This window comes from Taudactylus pleione, unplaced genomic scaffold, assembly GCF_031769625.1.
Source record: "Taudactylus pleione unplaced genomic scaffold, aTauple2 ptg000279l, whole genome shotgun sequence".
NCBI lineage: Eukaryota > Metazoa > Chordata > Amphibia > Anura > Myobatrachidae > Taudactylus > Taudactylus pleione.
This window is the reverse complement of record NW_028284681.1, coordinates 4114244-4140993: the sequence shown is the minus strand read 5'-3', so window position 1 is coordinate 4140993 and position 26750 is coordinate 4114244.

Here is a 26750-nt window from a genome sequence, read left to right as displayed (position 1 = left end):
AATCAAGCTTAAGCATACTCTTAATGATGTCATACGACAACAATAATGTACATCTAGGCCAGCTGCTGAAATCTGATAATATTATAACATGTGAAAAACATTGACCAGAGGTGCTTAGTAGAAGATGTGGCTGATGTATCAATCAGTGAAAATAGCAGATAAGTAGACAAGTGGATAAGTTGCCCAAACTATAGCAACCAATTAGCTTCTTCCTATTGTTTTCAATAACTTATTTATTAATATCTTTGTGAAAACTATATTGAGATAATTTATAAAATATGACTATTATCATATATTTATCACTTAGTATTTACAGTATTTTAAAGAGATACGCTAGAACAATGATTATCCGTCGGTGTGCGTTCCATGGTGCATGTCACTGGGGAATAGGTCAGCTGACACGTTTCTCCTGCCCTTCAGCAGCTGTTTCGTCCTCTGAAGGGGTCGAGAAACGTGTCCAGTGACCTATACCCCAGTGACACGCACCGTGGAATGCACGCCGATGGAGAGCACGTGGGATCTGCAGCCTTCACACAGCTACACCACCAGTCAGTACACCAACTGCACTGGACGCACCCCAGACCGGGCGCCCGGAGTGGGGGATCTGATCCTAACAAGTGGTGGCTGGTGGATGAGAACAAGCAATTTCTGACAGTTGTGACCGGTGGAAGCAAAAGGGGCAAGTGTCTGAAGCACTATATGCTCACAACGCTGACAGTGTGCCACTCTATAAAATATTGCCCGCACTAGGATCTGCATGTGAGCAGCATTTGTACACAGAGAGCAGACTTACTACAAGTGTCACTGCACATTTGAGGAGTTATTTACCAACCAAGGAGGCTTGAGTGACCTGTATGAGTTACAAATATACATTTATTGAAAGGGTTTGAGGCACCCATTTCTGCATTTGTGCTAACAAGCTTGACTCCAACCAATTGATGATTGCTTGACTGCATACTAACATTAATACTGGCTGCCTCACATGATTTATGTATTTGACAGATTGCTGCTTATACTAATAAGGACTGCTTCTATAATTTTTATTAATTATTTATTCTTAAATCCTTTTATTGAAAATAATTGAGTGTATATAACACACCAAGAGACTAACACCAATATCCCCAGTGCTGGTTCTATCACAGTACCACCGGAAGCATGCTATCTTATTTTTTAAAAGAGAATGTCCTGTGGCCACAGGTTATTTTTATGAATTGTATTAATTGAGTATAGTGTTCTAAGGTGGTATATATGGTCAGTTTATACCCATTTTTGCATATGCTGATTCTATTGATTTATGAGTATTGTACTGTAATAAATGTAGCATTTTTTTAAATATACACAGCAATTCCTGGCAGCGCACTTATTTTTGTTTTGAGTTTCTGTTGATTCTAGCAGGGTCAGGCACTCTTATGTAGGTGCAGCAGCAGTTGCTGTTCATTATTTATATGCACTAGCGCCAAACTATTTTTCTTTAATAAATAACAGTCACCTGCATAATCAAGTATTACAGTATATTTTTAATTGCAACCCCCAATAACATAAAATATGTATTTTTATCTTACCAATAAACTTATTGCTATAAATACTTAAAACTTTTTGAAATAATGGGGACTTACAGATCTTCCTTTCTCTAAAATACAGTTTCTTTCAACAGACAATTCCACTTAGGACCAGATTAAAGCAGACTGATGTATTAAGCATAGGATGGGCAACAGAATTATTGGGGCATGGTACAGTCCCAGTAGATACAGAGTCCAAATAAGCGTGGATTAAAGTGGTCCTAGAGGGGTGGTGGAACTTAAAAATTAACTGGAAACACAAATGAGGGAAGCATAACAGGGTTGAAGTCCATGTGCATACACAACACTATTGTGGAAGGAAAATTTTAACTGAATCGCTGAGGCCCAAGAATCTTGGTGGCATCACCAGCCAGTGGTGGCAACTGTGGAGGACCAGACTGCATTGGATATTTGGGCAGGAGGAGGAAGAGGGATGAAGCAGCTGATGCCATCAGCTTCTCTATGGGAGGAGCCATTTTGGCCTTTCCTGTCACACCACAACACTACTGCTCATTGTGAAGGAAGTTCAGCTGGATGTTTTTTTTTTTTTACTGGGGGCCTAGGGGGATTTTGCCAGTGCCCCTTGGAAGCTTGATGTCTGGTACAGTTTTACCCCAAGTCACTGGGCCTGCCTAAGCAGTGCCAAACATTGGTCCTCCATTGCTTAACTTACAAGATATTAAAGGCAGATTCAATTAGACTTGCACTGTGCACTAATTGCAATTATGGTAGCTGATTTCTGCTCACACCTTCTGGGAGCAGAAATCGGCTAGACTAGTGCCTAACTCTAACTGTCCCCTCTGGCAGCCTAACCATAGCCCTCCCCCAGGTACCTAACCTAAACCCCTAACCCTAACCTTAATAATGTTGAAAAAAAAGTTGGAAAAAATCAGGGGTTGACCTTTTTGTGTCGACCATTAGTGGGTTGACCATTTTAGCCTGTCGACCCTTTGTACCTATCGACATTTTGCACTGTCAACCTTTTGTTAGTTGACCTTTTGTCCCTGTCAACCTATTTCATGTCGACATATACATTGTCGACCTTTTGTCTGTTGACCCTTGATACCGTTCTCACTACGGCAATGTTCACTGAGGCGTTTTTATAAAGTTGACAGCAAACTATATATTGTACATCAACATAAACCAAAGCAACTAGATAGAGTAGGGCCAGCTGACTTTGTCTCTTTGACTGTGTCATTGAACATTATTTAATAATCCTATTTATGTATTTGCTACCTTTATCCTGTTCTTACCTGAATATTATACAAGTTTTTATGCCAGTTTTCCTCTTCCTTTTCTTCATATTCTAACTGCGGTTTTGCAGTCCTTTACTGTGATTACTTTACATGAAAGAACATCAAGTTTACAAGGTAGAATTTTTATTACAAAAAAAGTAAAAAAAAAAGAAAATCTATATCTTAGCTTAATTTAGCAACCCCTAGATGGCGACAGAACATAAACTTATTTTTCAGTGGTGCACAAATATCACCTGAACAACGGGTATTTTGGATGTTCACTAGGAGTAACTTAGCACTTGATTGAACTAGGTACTGCATTATAATGTACATGAAAAACAGGTTTAAAACAGGTCAAGTGAATAACCTGAAATGATTCAAAGGTAAGTGATAAACTCTTAGTTTTTAAAATAAAAAGTTTAGGTTGGCAAAAACTGACAAAAAAAATTAAGTTATAAGAAACTGTCTTTGTTCTGCAACAATGAAAGGCTTTCCTGGACCACAAAGCACTGCAAGTGGACTACTGAAGAAAATGATCTCTGCATTCTGAATATAGATGTGAGCAGACCCCTATATTTTGGTATGGGTTCTAAATCATGGTTTTGGTTTTGGAAAAACCATCCTCAAATGTTTTGCTTTGGGATTTCTTTAAAAATTATAAAATCAACTAAAAACATGTAATTTGACCCTGTTTTTGTTCCTACTGTATTATTAAACTCAACAACATTCATTCCCAGTCAATTTTGACCACCTCACAATATTGTTTTCATCCATATTGCCCAAAGGTTGTAGTGAGCTGGCTGGCTAAACTAAGCAACAGAGCAGTGGCACAGCAGTGTCAGACAGGGTGGCAGTTTCATAAACTATACAACCCTATAGAATGTTTTAATTAATAAAGAACTAATAGCCTAAAAGTAAAAGACTAATAGAAAAAACTATAATATATTGCTGTGGCCTGGAGACCCGACATACATGTCTAAAATGGCAGCCATGGGACTAAAGGCATTAACCCTCATGCCGCAAATCCATCTTTAAATGGCCAAATCAGCACTGAGATGCCTATCTTAAATGTTTTGCCAGTGCCAAGCACGGTATGTTTAATAAAAATTATTTTTATGCTATATGTTATGCACTGCAGCCTCTGATCACCTTCGGCAGCTGCGGCAGGGCTGGCAACAGAAATATTGGGGCCTGGTACACTGATATCTCTGGGGGACCCCCCTTTACCCCAGCACACACACACACACACATATATATATATATATATATATATATATACACACACTTAGATATATAGAGAGAGAGAGAGAGTGCAGCTGTCCTGCACTCGCATATCCAAAGTTCATTATGCCCAGGTGTCCCAGTCCAGAAGTATGTAGGATACGCCAAACACAAACCAAAAGAAAAATAGAGCACTTCAGGTCTTGCTAAGAAAAATAACTTGTATTGGTAATTTTAAGCAATAAAATATTACACAGAATAGACAAAAAAATCATACAGCAAGAAAGCAACCTACTCCATCAATAATAGAGACACCACGCAGGAAACCATGTCCAAGGCGGTATTTGCGGTACATTCACACTCTTTGTTTTCTTCAGTAACACCAGGCTGCAGGAATTTAGGGGCACTGCCGCATCTGGGGTTGCCTGGCAGTGGAGCGATTTCTTCCTGTTCCCTGCTCGACTGCAGTGCTCCACCTCCTCTTCCTTTTACAGAGACGCGGAGGCAGGTAAGGGTCGGCGTCCGGCTCAGCGTCATGCGCAATGACGTCGTGCATTGCAATGATATTCTTATAATGCGCAGTACTAGCATGTCCCGGGCCAAGTGGCAGGGGTAACCGAGGGTCTCATTTTCTATTTATTTGCCTACTTGTTCCTGGACGGGCTGCGGCAACCTTTAGTTTATACATAAATATTAGGTGCCAGGGCCCCATTTTGTACCCCTAAACCTCTGGGCCCCTCAGAAGCTCGGGGCCCGGAATGGGTGTACCCTTTGCACTCCCCTGTCGCTGGGCCTGAGCTGCGGCAAGCATTGTCATGATAAATCTCCAGGGAGGGAGCAAAATGCATTGACAAAGGGTTAATTCCAGTCTTTGCTGCATATTCATGGGCTCCATTTCTATACCAACTCTGCTACAAGTCGCTGCTACCTGCTGTATACGGGACTCTATTGTCTCCCAACACTTCAAGGTTTATTATTGGGAAATAAAATCACAGTTGCAAGCCTGCTGGTGAGCTTCAATTAAGTGCAAAAAGAGAGAAAAAAAAGGGTGTTGTTTTGATTAGGTGCACATCTATGTGACAACCCACTATAAGAATATAATAGAGGTCCTAGAATATTGGAAATATTATTGCCCCTTTTATGAATTTCACAGTGACAAAGTTATGTAGCTAGATACTTTTGACAAGGTTCAAGTTTAGATGGTGAGCTGTAGACCAGGAGAAATCATCTCACAAGATCCCTATTAATCAGGCATAAATACCTTGTAACCAGTGTAAAAGGGATGAGTTGGCAACCTTAAAATCTGCCATCCTTTAATCATAGGAGGTCAAGTGACACTGTTGTGAAGTATTTCAAGCTGTACTGGTGCTATGCGGGTTAGTGGCAATACATATTGACTGTTTGAACAATATCTAATCCTTCTAATGACATACAAATTAATATGGAGGGAGATACATACTGTACTATCAATTTAGGGTAGTCCAAAAGTGGTAGCAGGAAGGATGTTGAAATGATAGCTATACTCATTCAACCATGTGCATTTGCAGCTGGAACCACAACCCTGCAATAGTAGGCATAGATTTTTGGGGAGAGTTCGAAAATATGGTATTGAGTGTGTACTTATGAATGCTAAAAATGTATAAATGGTTACATAGGTACAAACAAATTGTTACTGTTGGGGAACAATTGACATTGATGTGAGCTCATTGACATTGATGTGATCTAACAATAGAGCAGTGTAAGCCTATAAAATAGTGAAGTGTAACTTGAAGTATGTGCTCCAATCACCCAGTGCAGTACAGTGCAGTTATGCAAAAGGTGAAGGGACCCAATTTTCCCCATCGAATTCAAAAGCCCCCTTTGGATGGGGGGAGTATTCTTCAGGCTTCGGGTTGCCCCTTTCTCCCTGAAGTCAGATGAAGCTGTCCCTGGACAACTGAGTCTTCAACTCCCCCTCCCCCCCAGTAGAATAACTTCGGAAGAGGGCAGCCCTTAAGGCTCAACCCCAACCCCCTGAAAAAATGGAGATGGGTGAGGTGTAGTGCAAAATATATGCAATGCATAAACAGTGTCATAAATGCTCCAGTGTTCCAGCTGGGAGTATAAAAATTGTCCTTGCCCCGGCCAGAAGGCTAGAAATACCTAAAAGTGGTACTACATAAAAAGCAAAAAGTGTATGGCGTAAAGTGCCATACTAAGTACAAAGGTGTGTAGACATCACTAGTAGATATTTATCTAACATTGATGGTTTGCTACCAATGAATAATGTTTTGCCATCTATGGTTGAGTTTCTCCTCTATCGAAAAGGTGACAAGGCGAGTTTCCCATTGCATGTCTCTTAGCCTTGTCCTTCCTCTGCCCATCTCTTAGCATTGCCCTCCTTCTATGATTAGCCTGTGGCAGTTACATGTCTGTACTTGTGCTGTCCATCAATGGTTCAAACTTTTGATGGAATATACCAATGGCACCATCAATGGTGGACCATTCACCATTCGATGTCCATAATTACCAGTAACATTTAAATCACATACAGTTCAGGCAGAACCATGGGACATAGCACCTCAGGCTTAAGGCTAAGAAGTGAACAAATGGACTACTTTCAGAAACTGCCACCTGCATGTTGACAGAATTTACCTTGGCGTGTACCCTTGGCGCATTCTTTTGTGCAGTCATGCAACAGAACAAATAAATCAACATGTAATACAATACCAAAGATTTAATTATAACCCCTGAAATGAAAATGGCAATGTAGCTATGTTTTCTGTCTATTTGGTTTAATTTGAATGATTCTGATAAATATTTTGTAAATATGAGAGTTGTTTTACAATACTACCCTTTGGAACTATGACACATATTTTAGACAAATATGGACTTATCCAAGTCATTTAAGTGCAATTGCTGTTTTCTATTTTGGCAAAATAAGGGTGTAGAACTGTTGTAGGTACAAGCAATGCTCTCACTAGACCCCAGGCACCTGTTGCACTGCCCAAAGCAACTGCTCTGTTCTGAAAATAGTCATCTCTGAGGACATGTGTTCCAAGGCATGGTCAGAAGAGGACCTCTCTCTGCTCAGAGCAGAGCTGAGTGGAGGGTAGGCTACAGCATCATCACTGGTCCCCTAAGTAAACTATGCTTTGGAGCCCACTGATGCACCCTAGTAAAACATATGCAGAAATCTTCCAATAGAAGTAACTGGGTTGGGAAAATGGCAACTGTATGAAACATTGGCTGCAAGGTTCAGGAAAATGAATAGAGTCCCTTTCACTTAGCACTAGTTGCAAACAGTTCATGTGCCTCTTTGGTCAAGTGTGTATTAAACAGCAGTGTGTTATTTTTCAGGAAAATAAAAAAGCTTTTGTTAGAATGTTTTCTCTTTGACACTGACAAAAGGCAAGACTCAAGGTTAATTTCTTGGTAAACGCATTCCAGAGAGTTTAGACAAGATCATATACAAGTGGCTTTTCTATGAAAATAATGTATATAATGAACAATATACTTGTAAAAATAAATTTCCGGATGCCATTTCCTATTGATGACAGTGATGATATTGTGTATGGCAGCAGCTTAATATACAGTAATCTGTGCTCTAGAACTGTGGCCCACTTTACTACCATACAAGTACAACTAAAGTGGTGTACTGCAGTGGAACAAGGAACAGTCATGTTTGTATTTATGTCTGGAAAATGTTTTGATCACTTGTTAACACAAGTAAAATATGTCTTGTGTTAGACTATTGCTTTATACTGCTTGGTTCAATTGGTACATATTTCCTTCTCAGATTCCAACATGACATACACTGAAGCTAGAACCTCATTTTCCAGTGAAACTGAACTGAAACTGTACAGATCCATCATTCACATTAGGATTTCTCATATCTTATCCAGGTCTTCGATCATTTTATCAGACATTCTCATATGTAATACAAACTCTCCTTCATTCATCAAACGCTCTCACTCCTAGACCACACTATCATTCACACCAGACACTGTCTTATTCACCTGACTTCTTACTACATATCCGTAATTCACAGAATAGACTGCCCTACATTAATGGCAAACTATTTTCTACTCATTACTCCATTTATATTCTGTATTTATGCTGTTGCATTCACACACTTCAAAACATAAATAAGGCATGCAAACATATGTTAATCTATGGAGCTCAAGGTGGGTATATTTACTGTAGACAATCACTCATTCATCTTGTTTGCTTTATAGATATCTAACTTGATATTATATTATGGGAATGGTATATTCAGAACATGAACAAATCCGGGGACATTTACTGTGGGAAATAACAGTATACAAATGTATCTTTGTTTGCCTTTTTTTACACATATTTATGAACAGTTTATATCTTTTTGCTGAGTAGTTTAGAAAATAAGTTGTGAGTGCACAGAATATAGCAGTGTAAGAGCTTCAATACATATTGTAGTATGGTGTTCTACATGGGATTCATAGTATTCCCAATACCTATAGCTGTGAGAAGCCAGGAAATTACATACAATCCAGCCAGAGATTGACAATTTGGTGCCAGAAGTGCTAGAAGAGAAGGAGATATGCAGGAGAGCAGTAGAGGAGGAGATCTCGGAAACCGACTTTGTACCTATACCTAGCCACTTAAAGTAAAAAAACTGAGGTCTGCAAATCTATTGTATCTGCAAAAGGGAGACAAACAGAGAGCATGTATTGGGGGTACATTGAGCTGTCGTACCCCAGGTATTGATAAGTTACAGTAGGTCTAGATCAGAGGTGGGGAACCTTTTTTCTGCCGGGGGCCATTTTGATATATATAATATTATTTGCGTGCCTGGTGCAGGCCATGCCTCCTCCATGTGATGTCACACAGGGGGGGTGGGGCCACAATCGCCAGTGATTACAGCAATGCCCAGGGTATCCTGAGGATGTTCCGGGGAGCTGTAAGGGTAGTAGTGTGACCATTTGAAGCATCCTAAGGATGCTCCAGGCAGCACTGCTGCATAGATTCTGGCTGCAGGGTACCATTCTAGACACCCTGCTAGCCAGATGAGCCTAGCAGAATAAAGCTCTGAGGGCCAGACCAAATGATTCCCATGGGCCTGAGGTTCCCCATCCCTGGTCTAGATGGTACCTTCACTTCACTAATTTGTCCTTTACAGGCTATAGACTAGAGCCATATAAATGACTAAGCATGACAACCTTGATAAACAGAATAATCTGGCTAATTTATTAAAGGGGAGTAAAAGGCCACAGGTCCAGGAATAGGGTATGTAAAAAAGAATGATCACCATACAAATAATATTCAATACTGCACAAATGCAGTAATAATATACCTTAATTCCATTATCAATATTGTGATTAGTAACCAACAAACTATGGCCCTCATTCAGACCCACTCGCAAGCGGGCGCACGTACGTTAGGCGTACGTACAAAAATATTTAAATTCAATGGCTCGCTCGTATTTTCGTTCGCATCTAAAATTCCTCCCAAAACTCTGACGACCCCTCCTCTAACTAACGAGCGTACGAAATAGCGAGCGTACATCCCCGAAATGGCTTGAAAGGAACGCACGCACAAGTATAAACAGGAAGTGGCCTTGTCAGATGTCGATTACCTGCTCCTTTATTCTGCCTACCTCCATCAATCGTATCATGCCAATCAATGTATCAATTAGCTTAATTGTTTGTTTTTTTCAACACAATGCAAGAAACTTTACTCTTGTCCGTGTTTGTGTTTACCCGCAGAATACGTACGGATGAAACATTCGCTTTTATTGTTCAAAAAACATGTGAACCACAATTAAACAATTGTACTATTGCTGTGGATCCCCGCATATTTCCCTGGGTTAATTTCTTTATTTAAATTTGCTTACGCATGTCACTGCATCAAGCCTATCATAACTCTCCAGAGATTTCTGGCCCTGTCGAACACATGACTCATACACTAACCAATAAAATTGCTCCTGTTAATTTCCAAAATACATTAGCCAATCAGAAAATTTTTACACACTTTATCAAAAATGATTTTTAAGAAAAACACCATTGCCATCATGAGAGCCTCCGCATTCACCAGGCGCGAGCTGCTGGTGCTTACGGAGGTCATGAATCGCCGGATCACCAGCCAACCTCAACCCATGACCAACCGGCAGAAGCGCTCCGCGTATGCGGAGGCACGGTCCCGCCTGCGGTCCTTCGGCTCACGCCGCAACATCGGGCAGCTGGAGCGCAGGTGGTCCGACCTGCAACGGCGAACGCCCCGCTTGCTGGCATGCTTTCGCATGCAGATCCTGGCAAGTAAGTGTTATGTATTGTGGTTTTAATGTTTGTGTTTGTGGGGCAAACTGCGTGTGCATGTTTTCCTGTCTGTTCTATTTATTATTTGTACTCATATCTGCGTGTGCATGTTTTCCTGTCTGTTCTATTTATTATTGGTACTCATATCTGCGTGTGCATGTTTTCCTGTCTGTTCTATTTATTATTTGTACTCATATCTGCGTGTGCATGTTTTCCTGTCTATTCTATTTATTATTTGTACTCATATCTGCGTGTGCATGTTTTCCTGTCTGTTCTATTTATTATTTGTACTCATATCTGCGTGTGCATGTTTTCCTGTCTGTTCTATTTATTATTTGTACTCATATCTGCGTGTGCATGTTTTCCTGTCTGTTCTATTTATTATTTGTACTCATATCTGCGTGTGCATGTTTTCCTGTCTGTTCTATTTATTATTTGTACTCATATCTGCGTGTGCATGTTTTCCTGTCTGTTCTATTTATTATTTGTACTCATATCTGCGTGTGCATGTTTTCCTGTCTGTCCTATTTATTATTTGTACTCATATCTGCGTGTGCATGTTTCCCCTCTATTTCTGATTTATTCATTCTACTGCTATTTGGCTTATTTGTTGTTTTTTTTTTTTTTTTTAGTTTTGTTGCCCGGATTTGTCCATAAACTAACCGCAATTTCTTTGTCATATTTTAGGGGGACAGCCAAGACTCCGCCGTCACCGTCCGTCCAGACGGCGTTCCCGGCCACTATCCCCAACCCCCAGCCAACACTCCACCCCAAATCTTTCCCCTATTCCCCACTCCTCCCCATCCTTCCCAGACCCTCTCCCGGAAATGTCGGGCCTCCTTCCCCTCCGTCCCACTTCCCCCTCTCCTCCACCCACCCCTCTTCCAATTACCCCCTCCCCGGAGTCCATCATAACTCCTCCCCATTCTTTGGGTAATGACGGATCCTCCGAGGAGGATCATGGAGGTATTTCCGGAGCTCCCGTTTTGTCTCCCGGTATGTATTTTTTTTTTTTTTTTTTAAAGCACAAACTGTTTGTATGTAATCATGTGTCGTGCCTTTCTTCGTGTTTTTGTGGCTTGACTTTTGGTGATTTTGAAGGTTTGCCTTTACCTCTTCCTGGTGATTTCAACATACACATATCATACCTGTGGGAATTTGTACCTAGGCCTTGTATTTTTGCCAGCCCCCCCTTTTTTTTTTTTGGTTTGGGTTTAGGAGTGATTTGGTTGTGTTTTTTTTTTTTAATGTGGATTCCCTATTGTTGTATTAACCCACACACTTTTCTCACCCACAGAGGAACAGAGGCGTCGGCAAGAGGTGGCGGATTGTGTGGGGCAGATGCGCCAACATGTCATCGGCATTCTGGTGGCCCTCGACCGGCTGTCTGCCCTCCTTCGGCAGTAGTTTTTTTATTTTTGTTATATTTTCAAAATAAATTTATTAAGACAAATATACGTTGTGGCTCATTTTTAAAAACCAAAACCAAGATAGTTTAGCATGACATAAGTAGACTGTTCCTGCAAGGATTTCCCTTTTTTAAAAGTTAGATTGTGTTTTGTCTTTGTATGTCAAACAGACACAAGAAACACATAACAGTAACAATGTCATTTCCCTTTTTGGGTGTAGTGTCAATTACATATTTCTACATTTTCCAGGTTCCTAGTTGGTGCGCAAGCTGCTTAGGCCAATCTTACAAATCCCAAGGTTGGGCCAGGCTTCCTTTTGGTGTGGATTGGGAAGCTGAAAACATATTTCAGTTTAGCTCAACTGGCGTCAGTACTGGTTTACCCCTTAGTCAAATGTAACTTGTGTTAACCTGGTTACACTTGCTGTTAACGTCCCAAAAAAGGAAGACCATTTCACTCTCCAAACATTTATTCACAACATAACAGAGAAAACAAAGTGGTCACTCCCAAAAAAAGAACACAGTGATAAATTCAAATACAACACATACCAAAAAATAATTAAATAAAAACAAAAAATCAAGAACTGGTTGACGAAGGACCATGCCAACATGATTCCACAAACATGGCGTTGCGATATGGGTTCCAGAATATATGCTCAAAAGGACCAGATCCAGGTTTGGTAAGGGTAGCAGGAAGTAGTGAGCGTTGGAGTGCCAAAGATTATGTGAACAAACAGAAGATGGTGAGAAAAAAAAAAAAAAATTAGATGTTCGCAAACAAACACAAACACATTAGGTATAAACACTGGAGTTTTGTTCAAACTTACCTAAAAAATCTGGCCACCACATCATCGCGTATGGCCCCCCCACATACTGACCTTCGACCAACCTCGGGGGGGCCATCCTCAGGTAAGGCATCCTCTGGCTGCATTGGGACACCACTCCTTATGGCAATGTTGTGAAATATCCCACACAGGACCACAATTTTAGACACCATATCCGGCACATACATGAGCTCGCCACCAGAGCGGTGGAGGCATCTGAATCGGCCTTTTAAAAGGCCGATACAGCGCTCCACCACTTGCCTGGTGGCTGTAAGTGCGGAATTATACGCACTTTGTGGCCCTGGTGTGGGAGCCAAATAAGGAGTGAGCAGCCAGGACATGCAAGGGTATCCACTGTCTCCTGTGAACAAAAATAGACCACATCAGGAACACTGTGTATCAAGCTTAACATTGTTATGTACTAAAGGTCTCCACTTACCCAGAAGCCACGCATCACCAGCTTGTAGGTTGGTTAATTTCTGCCATATCCCTGATTGCCGGATGACGAAGGAGTCATGAGCACTTCCGGGTAATTTAGCATTCAGGGACAGAATCTGGAGGGAGGCATCACATACCACCATTACATTCAGGGAGTGATAGTGTTTACGGTTTCTAAATATTGACTCCAGCCGTGCTGGAGGCTGAAGTGGTATGTGAGTACCATCCACAACCCCTATGATGTGTGGGAAGCCAGCTATTTGGTAAAAATTGGCCTTGGCCACACTAAGGGCACCCATATCCAAAGGCATTTGAATAAAATGATGGAGGTGCTTGAAAAGTGCCTCCATCACTGCCCTCAGGATCCGGGAAAAGGAGGATTGGGAGATGCCCGCCACTATTCCCACCGTTGTTTGAAACGATCCTGAGGCACAGAAATGTAACACCGCCATAAATTGCGTCAGTGGTGGTATTGCTGTTGGACTGTCAATTTGCCGCTCAAGATCACTTTCTATTAATGAGAGAGTGTCTATGATGATTTTGGGAGGTAGACGGTAGCGTCTTAAAACCTCATCATCGGGCATTCCAAAAAGGGTGACACGTGTTCGAAATATCTGGGGCCTTGCATGCCTACGATGCCTACGCCTGGGACGAGTTTGAGGTTGGTCGTCTTCCGGGAGCAGGGCCAGAACAATTCGCCCCAGATCTACCTGAAATTCAAAGTTTACAATGTAAGGCTTTTGAGCCACCCCAAAAGTAACAAAAAACAACTTAGCTTTCTGATACCATCCATAGCTGCTTACATGCCGGGGTATTGTCATGATACGTATAAACTGTAAAAAAGCCAAAAATGAGACATCAAAAATTTAGAGGGTGAATTTTTGTTTTTCAAATTGTTGCAAGCCAACACATAAAATAGGCGAAACACACATTTGGCCATCGATGAAAACGACATTGCACACCGTACGTCAAATAGGGTTCAAATGGACCCCAAAAATGGAAAAGGGAAAAGCAAAACTGGTTTACATGATGAATAAGCCGCCAAAAATGCGTTAATTAGTTCGCAAATGCAAGTCACTACACCAACAGTCAAAAATGCGTTAATTAATTCGCAAATGCAAGTCACTACACCAACAGTCAAAAATGCGTTAATTAGTTCGCAAATGCAAGTCACTACACCAACAGTCAAAAATGCGGTAATTAGTTCGCAAATGCAAGAAAAAAAATGGACTTACCCAACTCGAATATATAAGATTTCCAAAAAAAAGGTCTTTGGGTCCGAAAGCCAAAACAAACTAAAAAAGATGAAATTAGTGTGAAAAAAAAATAGCTAACCAAAAAACAGAAGTAGACACCAATTGGCCACAAATTAGACTGCACAAAACTTACCAAATCAGGAAAGGATGTGGAAAAAAGCAAAAAAATGCGAACGGAAAACCAAAACAACTGTAGCAAAAACAAACAAAAAACCAACTCTGCCAAATCCTCCAACCGCAAACAACCAAATCCAAACAACTTAACCGCCAACAATCCAACAACCCAACCTCGACTCCACACACACCAAGCCATAAATAGTGTTTATTTTCCCGCACAAATTAAGGATGAATCATAGGGACGCACAATCAATGATGCGGCCGCAAACAAAGGACGCATGTATAAATACGTCACGAAATCACATTGAATTTCTGGTTGATTTCATTCTGGAAGCAGAGACATGGCTTCAGACCAGGGAAACAATGGCCAAAAATCCGGCGGTAAGGCCTTCATGCATTTTGTCTCAATGATTATTTTAAAACAAATATATTGGTCAAGTTGTGAAGTGGCTAAATCTGCATATTTACCCAAATAGGTGAGGAGGATGACATGGAAGAGACTGCTGGCCCCAGTCAACCCGCCAAAGCTGCCAAAAAAAAAAGGCAGCCACATTTCACAAGCAAGGAGATGGAGGTTTTGATCCAGAAGTGCGTTGACATCCTGCCCCAGGCAGCCAGGAATATGAGCCAAAGCCAGAAGTGGAGAATGTGGGAGGAGGTCGCCGTTGCTGTCAATAGGGTGGGTGATTATGTCCGTCTAGCCCGGGATGTCAAACGGCGGTAAGTAAACACTTTCCCATCCTATAAACAAACCCCATTGTAAAAAAAAGGATAATGGGTCCAATTTCATTCCACAGATGGGCAGACTTCAAATATCGTCTCAAGCAAAAACTTGCCGACAGGGCTAGGCATGCAAGGGGGACAGGTGGGGGTCCCACCCCTGTGTCATTGGAGTTGACAGACTTAGAAGAGCTGGCACAGGGGTGTGTGCAGGCTGTGGAGGTGTTTGGCGTGTCCAACATGGATACGGACATGCCAGACTTTGCGGCTCCTCATGTTGGCCAAGGTAAGTCTTGTGATGTCACCAACTCTGAAATGCTATTGTGCCAATATGTAGATTCTAATGTGAGTCTTTTCGCAATTTTCCTAACAGAGACAGAGGCGGATGAGTCTGCTCCAGAGGGGAGCCTTGGCCGCAGAATTTCTGCTGGCTCTGCAGGGGAGGAACCAGTACATCCGGCTGAGGACCCTGCAGAAGCCAGTCCAGGGCGTGCCCCCTCGCAGGCAGTGGGCCTCCTCACAGAACTCAATTTTAAATCAGATTGCCATACGGAGATTCTGCAGAGGATGGACGCCAGTCTGATACGGGTGGCTGAGGCCCTGGAGCAAAATGCTGCGGCCAACGTGACCATTGGTCAGGCCCTGGCGGAAAATACCAGGGCCAACATCCGCATCGCCGATGCCCTGGAGCAGCTCGTTCGCCAGCACATGGTGGAGCCGACCTCCCTTCCTGCCAGAACATCCGGATCCTACACCTCTGGCACAACATCAGCCAATCCTCCAAATGTGCCTAGCCCTGTGCCTAGTCCAGAGGCCACAACATCTGCCTCTGGACAGGACAGCCCGATGGCATCCCGGACCCGGTCTGGCGCCCACCCTCACCCAGCCAAACGGGCGAGAAAACGGTGACAGCAATGGCGACTTTTCCCACACTCCTTCTGTGCTTGGCTCATATTCCTTTCTGGTCAAAACTTCCCTCTCCTTTCTTGTGAAATGTTTTTAAATTTTGTATTTACGCTTATGTTAGCAGTTATGGTTTTTTTTTTTTTTTTAACAAATATCTTTGCCACAAAAAAAGGCAACAAAATATTAGGCCAATTTGTTTGTGTTTAAACAATAAATTTAAAACAAAAAACTGAGATTGTATTGTGACATTATTGTACAAATGGGTTACATTTAATCCTGGCCCTAAAGGCAAAAACTGACCCTCTTAAAAAAAAAAAAAGGCCTCTTTAAGGAACGTTTAAAAAATCACATAGCGATGCAAATTCCACAGTAAACCAAAAAAAAGGGGAGCTAATTAAAACATGATGACATTATTGTTACAATAGGCCATAACCAACAAATTGTGGCCAAAATAAAACACCCAAAATGTACGCTAATTGATTGTGTAATCATGACATTAGCAGCTCTGATTTCCACCTGCGTACGCTTTTGTGCTATCCCAATAAACTGCTTTCCAAACACATACCAAGCCGGTTTTCAATCCAACACTAATTACTTTACTGACCAGCCGCGATTAATCGCAGCACCATCGTTGAGTCCCGGGACGGAGGAGAAGGCCATCGCCAATGTGGTCGAGTAATCCTGACCCTAAGCTGTGCGAGCATTTTGAAGGGAAAGCGGATGTTCCAGTGACGTATGAGACGGTCCGAACACATTTGACGTTCGCATCTGCTAATGTATGTACGCCCCAAAAACGCCTCGCCACGCCTGCGTTTTTTCATCTCCACCCCCGTCAACACCCAAAAACGCCCTGTTCTGTCAATCACATTTGACATGTCACTTCCTGTACGCTATTTTAGGAACGAGAGAAAAAAAACTCGCAATCTGCCGTACGCACATGCGCAGTGTAACACCGACGCATGCGCGGTTAGTCAACATCGGAACGCAACGAGCGTACTGTTGTTAACGTGCGGCTCTGAATGAGGGCCTATGTTTCTCCCTGCAATTAAACACACTTAATTTTTGCTGATGCAGCACCTCTTTGCTATTTCTGAATAGAAAATGAAATTGTTCAATCATTTCAAAACATTATACTGAATATACATATATAGGAACATTCAAATAAGCACATGATGAAATTGCAAAATATATTATCACACAACAGACTATGAATACCCCAGACTGATCAGTCACTTACCTGTATATGAACACAGAGTTCTTTCATTGGATTACTCTCTTGCTAGGTGGTCACTGTCCTATTACATGCATAAATTTGTAATTCTCAATAGGAAATCCACAATAGGCAAAGTTAGGTAAAGTCATCCTTAATTCACAGAAAACAACAGCTTCAACTCTTTGGTAATAATGTATATATAGTTCAGTCTTTAGTAGCACAACTATCTTCCCCATTCAGCAATAATTATCCCCAGCATTTAGTAATAATTAATATATATTCAATACTGCACAGCTTTATTATTACACTGCACTTTAGATGTCAGTTTGGACACCTCCCTCCCAAATATAAATCTCTCTGCACATTTTAAATCTGCCCCACCTGCAGTGCAGCATGGTTTCACCAAGATGATCAGTTGAGAGAGAGATCGCTCTCTGGGCCTGATTTAGACCCGCTCGCGAGCACTGAGCGCTCGCAAGTGGGTCGATGTTGCCCAAGTGCGCATGCACATGACGGAGGCGGCTCCGTCGTGCGCATGCGCGAGACCCGAGTAACGACGGCCAGGCCGTCATTATGGGTTTCGCACCAAAGGGGGCGTGCTGTCGATGGTGATTGACAGCACGCCCCCTTTGGTGGGCGTGCTGGGGGCGTGGCTGCCCAGACGGAGGCGTTCCCATGGGAACGCCTACCGTCTGGGGCCGGCCCCACTGACATCACTAGTGATGTCAGTGGGAGTGATGTCAGTGGGAGTGCTTTTGGCTCTGATAGAGCCAAAAGCACTCCAGGGCTTGCGGTAGCGAGACCCTACCGCAAGGGTCTCGTCACAAGCCCGATGGTCACGATGGTCTTGACCATCGCAACCATCATTTTGGCTGCTCGCTATAGCTGTGGGTGGCCACCCACAGCTATGCGAGCGGCCGGGGGGCCGCTCCAAAAACTAGGAGGGATGGCCCTGATTCAGAGCGAGCACTCTGTCAGAGCATCTGGCTCTGAATCAGGGCCTCTATTCCCAACTCTGAATCAGGCCCTCGGTCTTTTGACTGAAGCATAACTCAGTTGGCCCATGTATCACACTGTCAGGATATGTACTGTATAACTCAGTTTCTAGCAGATATATCACTTTTAGATTGCAGATCACTCACAATAAGGATGTCTCCCCTGCTCAGCACATCTCACTGTTAGCCTCCATGGATCCTCATGTGGTCCTCAGCGCTGCCACGCTATCTGAACAATGTCTCCCTCACTTTCTGCTGGAACTCTGCTGTTTTCTCAGTACTCTATTCAGAGGGTACTTAGTGACCCTGACCCTTTGAGTACCTGAACCTGCTGTTCCCTGCACCTTGCCTCCCTTCACTCCCAGCTGGACTTCATTACCTCAGCCTGCATTTGTTACAGCTCACAATACCTGCACTCGTTACAGCTCATCATTCCTGCATTCTGTTACAGCTCACCATATTTGTTTACTGGATTGTTCCTGCCTGTCACTATCTGGACATTTCCCATTAACCCCCACTACAGTTATCAAGTGCACTTTAGTGCTATACCTGGACTTTTTATTTGCCATTCCCATGTCTTCTAAGTCACTTATTAAAAACTCCACTTTTTCATTTAAGTCTGTTCTGTGTCTGCTCCTATCACCACCCCTGGTCCACAAAAAATTCAGAACCTCACAGTTTGCACTGGCACCATGGATCCGGCCACGGAACAGGAGTCTGGAGTGGATTTATTTAGCTGTATTGCTGCTCGTTTAGAAAACCTGGAAGCTATGCAACATCAAATGGCCAGTTCCTACAGGAGATGTCTAAATGCCAAGATAATCTGCAAACCTCGTTAATCACCCCTGGGGTATCAGCAACTTCACCTCCTCCTGTGCCTGGTAATACATGGACCAGGGTATCCCCTCGTCTACACCTACCCATGCCAAGCAAATTTGATGGCAATCCTAAGCTCTGTCATGTTTTTTTAAATCAGTGTGATATACACTTTACGTTACAACCTGATAACTTCCCCACCGCTAGAACCAAAGTGGCATACATTGTGTCCTTGCTGACCGGCTCAGCTCTGGGTTGGGCCTCCCCACTCTGGGAGCATTCAGACTCACTGCTGGATAACTATACAGACTTTGTATCTTCATTCAGGAGGATTTTCGATGAACCTGTATGCACAGTGTCAGCATCATCCAGCATCATGACCCTGAAACAAGGAACCCGTCCTGTCAGTCAATATGCCATACAGTTTCAAATCTTGGCATCAGAGCTTAAGTGGAATGAGGAGGCCTCACCTCAGCCTTTTGGCATGGTCTGTCCGACCGATTAAAAGATGATCTGATTACCCATGAGCTTCCTACCAATTTGAATGATATGATCTCACTCTGCAACAAAATTGACCTACGCTTCAGAGAATGTCAGGCTGAAAATCACAGAACTTACCGGCAAAGGTCATTTATGTCTCCCTTGCCTATCCGTCCACACCATCCTCCTATAGATGAGGAGCCCATGCAGGTGAACGAAACCCATCTCTCCAAAGAGGAAGGTCAGAGAAGGATGCTAAAAAAAACTCTGTCTGTACTGCAGAGATTCGGGTCACCTTGTGTCCTCCTGCTCTCGCAAGTCCGGAAACGTCCGTTCCTAACTGACCTTGAGGACATCAAGTTAGGAGTTATGTGCCTGTCACCAAATACTAAAGATTTCAAGATTTCCTTAGCTTTGGATCTCAAGCCCAACCCTGTCTTCGTCTCTGCTCTATTAGACTCTGGAGCAGCCGGAAACTTCATGACTTCCAGCCTGGTTGATAAACTACAGATTCCTTGTTCATCTCTCAAGCACGCAATGAACATGTGAAGGAAGTATTGTCCCATCTGAGAAAGAACCACCTTTACTCCAAACTGGAGAAATGTGTCTTTGGGGTTCCCAGTGTACCATTCCTTGGTTACATCATCTCTGGCTCCGTCTAGAAATGGACCCCAAGAAGGTGTAGGCGATTTTGGATTGGTCCCGTCCTCAAACTTTGAAAGCCATCCAGAGATTGCTTGGGTTCGCCAACTACTATAGACGTTTTATTAAAAGATTTTCATCATTATTGGCTCCCATTACCGCGTTGACCCAAAAAGATGCTAACCCTGCCCTATAGTCACCTGAGGCAGAGACTGCCTTCCAACTTTTAAAACAGGCATTGATTTCAGCTCCAGTCTTACGACAACCAGACTTGGATAGGCCATTTCTAGTGGAAGTGGATGCGTCATCAGACGCCGTGGGTGCAGTTCTTTCCCAGCGTTATGATGATAATCGAGTTCACCCCTGTGGTTTCTTCTCCAAGAATTTTTCTCCTGCCGAGAGAAATTATGCAATTGGTGATCAAGAACTATTAGCAGTAAAGTTAGTATTAAAAGAACAGAGATACCTGCTGGAAGGGGCCAAGTTTCCCTTCACTGTCTTCACGGACCATAGAAATCTTCTCTTCCTCAAGAATCATCAGTGCGTGAGTCCTCGTTTGGCCCGAAGGGCAATATTTTTTGCTTGGTTCCAGTTCAACCTGACCTTCCGGTCTGGTGCCCTTAATCAAAAGGCAGATGCCTTGTCTAGATCTTTCCACTGTGATGACAAATCATAGAATCAACAAAATACCCCTGTTTTGGAGTCAAGGGTCTTTGCCACCTTACGGTTACAGCCTCCTACAGGGAAGTCCTTTGTGGCCCCGGAGTTAAGGAAGCAACTCCTCACCAGGACTCATTCCTCTTGCTTCGCAGGTCACTCAGGTACCCGGAAGACCTTGGAATTTTTAAAGAGAGGCTATTGGTGGCCATCCATGAAAGCAGACGTGTTTGAATTTATTTCTTCATGTTCTTTGTGTGCCCAGCATAAATCTTCACGTCAGCCACCGGCTGGTGAGTTATTACCACTACCTATTCCATCACGTCTGTGGACGCATCTCTCCATGGACTTCATAACAGATCTACCGAATTCTCAAGGGTTCACTACCATCTGGGTTGTAGTAGACAGATTCTCTAAAATGGTCCATTACATACCACTAAAGAAATGCTTTCTGCCCATGACTTGGCTCACTTGTTCGTTCAAAATATTTTCCGTCTCCATGGTCTTCCTGCTGAGATTGTCTCTGACCATGGTGTTCAGTTCACAGCAAAATTTTGGAGAGCATTATGTTCTGTATTGCAAGTAAAGCTAAATTTTTCTACGGCTTATCACCCACAATGCAACGGTTCCACTGAGAGGGTCAATCAAGACTTTGAGACCTTCCTGAGGATTTTTTTTACATCTTCCCAAGACAATTGGTCCGTATTGCTGCCATGGGCTGAATTTTCTCATAACGCCTCCTACCACTCTTCCACGAACCAAACACCATTCCAAGTGGTCTATGGCCTTCATCCTTGGGTCCCTGAATTTCAAAGCCTGCCCGTTTTTGATGTCCCAGCCGTAGAAGACACTGTATGGGAATATGCTTCAATCTGGTCTCAAGTTCGTACTGACCTGGAGAAGGCATTCTCCTGTTACAAATTTCAAGCTGATAAGAAGCGTAGGAAAGTACCACGTATGCAAGTTGGAGATCAGGTCTGGTTGTCCACCCGGAACCTACGACTTCGAGTACCATCCATGAAATTTGCTCCATGCTTCATCGGGCCCTTCTCCATAGTAGAAGTCATTAAGCCTGTGGCTTATTGCCTTCAGCTACCCCCTTATCTGAAAATTCCCAATTCCTTTCATGTCTCCCTGTTGAAACCCCTGGTGCTAAACAAGTTCCACAGAGTCTTGCCTGCTTCTCCCCATGTCCAGACTGAAAGGGGCATAGAGTTTGAGGTCACCCAGGTCTTGGATTCCCATCTCCGCAGAGGACATTTGCAGTACCTACTGGACTGGAAGGGCTACGGCCCAGAGGAACGTTGTTGGACCGATGCCCGAGATGTACATGCTCCTGCACTCATCAAGAAGTTCCATGCTGCCCATCCGGAGAAGTCTGGTGAGTGTCCTGAGGCCACCCATAAAGGGGGGTACTGTCACGGCCAGGGTTTCTCGGCATGGTAGTCACCGGGTATTACCTGTGAGGTCGTTATGGTGGGGGGTCTCTGGCAGCGGTGCTGGTGTTTGGCGAGGGGCATTGGCTGCGCGTGGTTCTGTGTGGGCACATTGTCACTAGGCCTAGTGAGGTCTGGCGGTGTTTCCGTTCACCTGGCATGGGCACCGCCATCTTGCCTGTGGCCATGTGATTCCAACTGTCCAATCCTGGTAGGTCATGTGCTCATTCCAGCCAGTCACAGCGCGGCACTGAGTATTTAGGAAGGTCCAGAGTCTTCCTTCCTTTGCCAGTGCAATGTGTTTCTCAGCTGCAGCTGAGAGAGAGTACCTGTGCCTTACCTGCCTGCCTGTCTGTTTCGCTACTAGCCTGAACCTTGCCTGCTCCAACCTGCTGGATTTACCCTGTACCCTCCACATACCTCACCTGCCTGTGTACCTGAACCTGCTGTTCCCAGCACCTTGCCTCCCTTCACTCCCAGCTGGACTTCATTACCTCAGCCTGCATTTGTTACAGCTCACAATACCTGCACTCGTTACAGCTCATCATTCCTGCATTCAGTTACAGCTCATCATATCTGCACTTTGTTACAGCTCACCATATTTGTTTAGTGGACTATTCCTGCCTGTCACTATCTGGACATTTCCCATTAACCCCCACTACAGTTATCAAGTGCACTTTAGTGCTATACCTGGACTTTTTATTTGCCATTCCCATGTCTTCTAAGTCACTTATTAAAAACTCCACTTTTTCATTTAAGTCTGCTTCTGTGTCTGCTCCTATCACCACCCCGGGTCCACAACAAATTCAGAACCTCACACAGCGGCATCCCAATGTTTGGTATCCTGACAGGGGTCGGGTAAGTATACTTACCATTTCCCCTTCTCCACCTAACCCTTCCTTCTTATAGCTTAACCCTCCCCACCCTAACTCTCCCTGTTAGTGCCTAAACCTAAGTCTCCCCCCTTAATGCCTAACCCTAACCCTCCCCCCTAGCCTAACCCTAACCTCCCACCTAAAACCTACCACTAACCCCCACTATGTTGCCTAAAAAGACTCAAAAAAAGATGCTCAGCGCAAGCCTAGTCATACGATCCTGTCATGCTGTCATCCTGTCATGCAGAGAAGGGCTGTTTGGCCCAACTGCAACAATAGTGTACAGTATGAGGACACATCTGTATAAGAAAATCTGAATGTATAATAAAACACATCTCAGACTAATTTGCACTACTGTAGTGAGTGATGTTAAAATTGCAGAATAAAGTAATTAATTTGCTAAACTTGATCTGAAAACAGAATACATCCAAATTTTAAAATTGTATAAATGCCCTACCTGCAATTGACACTTGAACATAACCTTATCCATTTAAACAATAAACTTAAACTATAATAAAGACACGGAGACAGATGTGGGGGTATATTTACTAAGCAGCGGTTTTAGTTTTTCGGTTGTTTTATGACAGTTTCTCTGCGGATATGCTATCTACAGATTTACTAAAACCCAAACCGCCTGTAAACCGCCGCAAAGCCAGAATTTAGAAAGCAGTTGAACTTCGGCACACTATTGATGGCTTTTACCTTGCCTAGTATAGAAATCCTGAATTTACTAAGTGGTGGTTTGAGAAACCGCAGGACAAACCGCCCGACCAAATGACTTGCTTCAGATAGTCAGATTTGGGTCAAACAACATTCAACTGCTGTGTGCTTCATGTTGATGTATATACAGAGCCACCTGTACAGTATTCAAGGAGATGCAAATACTTATATTTTAAAAATAACTATAACAATCTAAAGTAGCCAAAGAAATATGTGCCATAACATTAAGGGGGTTATTCAGAGATGGATGCAATTTTCCTTGCTGCGTCTTTGAATACATTAGCCAGTATAACATTTGGTAATACTGCAGGAGGCATCTGAGATCAAAAGACTCCTCCTCCCAGCAGTGCATATCTAAATGCTGCGTTTGACAATGCTGCATTGGCTCAACATTGTGCCCATCATTAATGTCCATCGCCCATATGAGTAAGCCTAAGCTTACTCAGAATGCTCGCCTCCTCTGCCAGGGCCATGAAATCTGTATTGAAAGGCAAAGACCCTGGCCTTGGCATGGCTACATTAGGGGGGGCACACGACCACGTCTTGTAGAATTGACCCTGTTGCCCCACCCTCTCTGCCCCCAAACATTTGCAGCATGTCAACCATGCAGCAAATTGAGGGCACTGCAAGCAACAACACAGTACCCAATTGGTATATACGCAAAACATGTCCTGTTCACACGCTATTGTAGTGTATTACTCCTCATTATGGCAGCAGCATGTCTTCGAAAATGTTGTAGGGTGCACCATACTTATAAACCACATGCAACTTATATTTGCAAACAATCAAAATGTCATTTATTGTCTGAATACAAGTTTGCCAAAAATGACATTAATTTCTGTTACATTAATAAGAAATATGTGACTTAACAAAACATTTTATGCATTGTGCATGTCTTAAACTGAGCTAACAGTATAATTGCTGCCTATTTCAATACTAAACAACATGATTTTAGCCTACTTTTTCAAATGCATGCACCACAGTGGGGGGGGGGGAGTAGGATCAATTGACATGTCAGAAGTGGGGGTACTAGAACTTTGGGATTCAATGTAAATTAAATTTTGACATTAAGGTCAGAACATTATTATTGTTTGTTAGTTAGTTGTTCATTCTTTTAAGGTCAGAACATATATGTAAGTGAACAGAGGGCCTGATTCATACTGAGCGCTCGCAAGCGGGTCGATGTTGGCCCAGTGCGCATGTGCACAACGGAGGTGACTCTGTCGCGTGCATGCGCGAGACCCGGATAGCAACGGGCAAACCGTCACTCTGGGTCTCGTACCAAAGGGGGCGTGCTGTCGATGTTGAGTGACAGCACGCCCCCTTTAGTGGGTGGGCCGGGGGCGTGGCTGCCCAGACGGAGGCATTCCCATGCCTTCTTGCTCTGTACTGGGACTTGCGGCAACGAGACCCTATCACAAGGGTCTCATCGCAAGTCCGATCGTCACGATGGTCTTGACCATCGCAACCGTCATCCTGGCCGCTCGCATTAGCTGTGGGTGGTCACCCACAGCTATGCGAGCAGCCGGGAGGCCGCTCTAAAAATACAATAGGCGGGCACTGATTCAGAGCGAGCGCTCTGAAAGAGCGTCCGGCTCTGAATCAGGCCCAGAGCTCTGAGCCTCAATAGATGTTGCTGAGGCTTGCATTTCTTACTCTGTGCTTGTGGTGTTGCCTCCTCATTTGCCAAAGCCTTTGATTGTAGTAGGGGAGCCACCATCTGTCCTAAATGCTGTGCTGCTTTGCTTTAATCTTCCTCTTGATATCCGAAAACCTTTTTTGGCAATGGATCTCAGTATGCTTATATGGGCCTACCACATTGACAGATGTGAGCACATTATTTGAGAATTGGAGTTTTTACTGCCTTGCTGCCCAAAATCAGGTCATAAGAGAAGACAATTGCTGACACTAATGCCACATGTTCTTATTTTGAAAAACAAATGTTTTGTCATCTCTTCATCAGCAGTCTCCTCCTCCTCAGGCTCCTCCACCACTGCTATGTCCCTCTCTACCTCACCCCTATCTCCCCTCTTTCCCTCCATACTGACACAAAACACTGGACAAACAGACAAGATAACAAACACTTAAAAAACACTATACTAACCCTAGCATTACAGCCAACCACACTCCAAACACACACAAATAACACTGACAAGACTTAAAAATAAATGCAGACAATACTCAAAATTAGACAACAACCCAAAACAACTATACAACACTGAGACACACTTACACCTCCACTCAGAAATTGCCTAAAATATCCTCCAAATTCCACAGTACTCCAGTAAGCACCTCCAAACACTCTCCAACTATCTCAGGACAGTCTCAGACCAGTTTGAGATACTTTCCATCATTTTTAAGGGGGTTAGTGATGTCACAATTGGATGTGGGAGCTATGAACCTATAGTAAAGTATCAGAAAGTATTGGGCGGTTTGGCTATGGTTTCTATCTGTTTGACTAGTGCACATAACTGCAGAGTCCATTGGAAAGAACTAAACCGCCAGTGCCATGACACCAAAAATATGCTGTAGATCGATGCTGTTTTGACAATGACAGGCAAAACCACTACTTGGTAAATGCTGGTTCAACCACCGCCAAACTGCCAGCGATGTCTGTCAGTTTCTATTTTAAGTCCCTTAGTAAATATACCCTGGGGTGTTTAAACTGGTTGGGGTTTTATTTAAACTTTTTATTTAAATAAAATAAATAATAACTTTACTATGGTGGTGACCGAAAGAAACAGCAGCTGGCAGTGATATATGATTACCAATCAGATGACTACACAAAATTGCAGGGACAATTGCCCACTCAGCAAGCCCATAGGTCACATGCAACTCCCCCATACCTTCAAAGCCCAGGTAGCCAACCAGGGCTTCTGAACCCAGTATGGAGAATCATTTAAAAGGTATATATAAAAAGGGGAGTAACCTATTAATAAGTTCACTGACCCCTCAGCTGC